The following is a 2,311-nucleotide window of genomic DNA, read 5'->3' as shown; positions in this document are numbered from 1 at the left end:
ATGTGATAGGCTACTTCAAATGCGCATAAAATCATGGAAACGTGGCTTGACGTGTTCCTATTGGCCGTATTTTCAATTTGCGCAATAGTTTAGAAATGCATCTAGTAACTTTTTCCATCCAAACGTTGAGCGAATCTTTTTCCCATTCCATTTCCCATTATTCGCATTTTCGCATTTTTTGCAAATTAAGGGAGTTTTAATCAAAATTTGGCGTTTCCATTACTCGTTTCTTATGCGATACTTCAAATACGCATGAATTCATGGTGAGGGAAACTGAAACATATTGACGTGTTTCTATCTCTATTGGCCGTATTTTGAATTTGCGCAATTTAAAGTGTAGAAACGCAGCTAGTTTCCATCCAAATCTTTTCAAAATTCTCAAAAAGGAGAAAAACAAAGAAATGCGAATTAGGTGCGTTTCCATCAAGTTGTTTGAGCGAATGACGGCAATATTGGTGACCTAGCAACAGTAAACAAAACAAGGTAACTTACGCGTGAAAAAATTGAGTTATAACGTTAAGTGTATTAGCCGTGCAGCATTTTTGATGAAGGCACATTAACAAGGACATGGGTTTCTAATGTTCGCTACTTCAGAATTAATTCGGCAAATACGTCTCCATCTCCCATTATTCGCATTTACTCTTTTTCGCATAAATCAAAAACCACGCGAGCGTATTTTTTTTGCAAAATTAAGGGATTTTTTATCTAAATGTGTCGTTAGTTGGGTTCCATCCAAACGTGAAGCGAATCTTTTCAAAATTCGCAAAAATAAAAGAAAAACAAAGAAATGTGAATTAGCCGCGTTTCCATCAAGTTGTTTGGGCGAATGACGGTGGTATTGGTAACCTAGTAACCAACATAACAGTAAACAAAACAAAGTAACTTACGCGTGGAGACACAGGACTGCATGTGGTCACGGTGGGGCAAGTAAATGTATTAGCAGCTGCCAAACTGAATGCTGTCCACAGAAGAAGGAATGCAGCATTTTTGCGACGACGTCGAGCTCCATATATGGTAAACATAACTCTGGCGGAAACAGCTTGACGGTCAATCAAGTGGGTTTAATGTTCGCTACATCAGATTTATTCGGCATATGCGTTTCCATTCGCATTAATCAAAAAACACTTCAAGCGAGCGTAAATATTTTTTACGAATTAAGGGATTTTTAATCGAAATTTGTCGTTTCCATCACTCATTTGAAACATTGGCGTATTTTCAATATTTTTAATTTGCGCAATTTAAAATGTAATGTAAACGCAGCTATGGGTTTCCATCATAGACCGTAAAAAATATGGACGTAGTGTCCGTGACGTCACCCATTGGTTTGTGAAGATCGCTTTTGAAGCTTAAAGTAGGCGTTGCCTGCCGTCGCCATCTTGGCCGCGCGTCCCCGCGAATTACTCGCGGAAAACCGAAAATGGGTAAAGAGGCGGGACATGGGTGAAGCTGAGGTGAAACCACGCCCGCCTAGCGCGAGTCTAGTGACAGCAGTGGCTGTTCAACCGACACTCAAGCGGCCACGCCCTTAATTATGCAGAAGTTTAAGGCTTAATATAATCTAAACGGATGAGTTACAAAAAAATTCACCCCCCTCACAGTTGTCATGAAGGGCAAAATTAGCTATATAGGCCAAAAACACTTTTTGTACCAGGCTGTAAACATATTATTTTCTACTGTAAAGTTGGCCATTTTTAACATGGGAGTCTATGGGAATTGACTCCCTTTTGGAGCCAGCCTCAAGCGGCCAGTCGATGAATTGCAGTTTAAGTCACTTCCGTGTTGGCTTCATTAGAGAGATCGGAAGGTTACCCCTCGGTTTCCATTCACGTGAAGCGAATCTTTTCAAAATTCGCAAAAAAAGACAAACAACGAAATGCGATTTAGGTGCGTTTCCATCAGACTGTTTGGGCTAATGACGGTGGTATTGGTAACCTAACCAACAGTAAACAAAACAAAGTAATGCCTTTTATCCAATCATGACCCCAAATATACGAAAGAAAACGTTAATCCAGGGTTTAGGAATGTACAGTGAAACATCAGATTATGAATGCCCAGTGTTATCTCTTTACCCCTGGTTAAGTATGGACAGTGTGAAACATGAAACAGATAACCCATGAATCTGTTAACCCAGGGTTTAGAATAACCCAGGGTTAACCATCTTCATTATGAAAAGCCTTAGAATGTTTCACATTACTTTTTATAATAAATAAAAATTCTCACATGATGTTAAGCAGTGATACATTGAGCTGTTGAGCTAAGATGTTTACAATTCCAATAAAAAAGTTAAACCAATCATTTGTGAGAAAAGAGA

The sequence above is a fragment of the Misgurnus anguillicaudatus genome, chromosome 22 (assembly GCF_027580225.2).
Source record: "Misgurnus anguillicaudatus chromosome 22, ASM2758022v2, whole genome shotgun sequence".
Classification (NCBI taxonomy): Eukaryota; Metazoa; Chordata; class Actinopteri; order Cypriniformes; family Cobitidae; genus Misgurnus; species Misgurnus anguillicaudatus.
The sequence above is the reverse complement of the archived record's forward strand: the minus strand, read 5'-3'. Positions refer to the sequence as shown.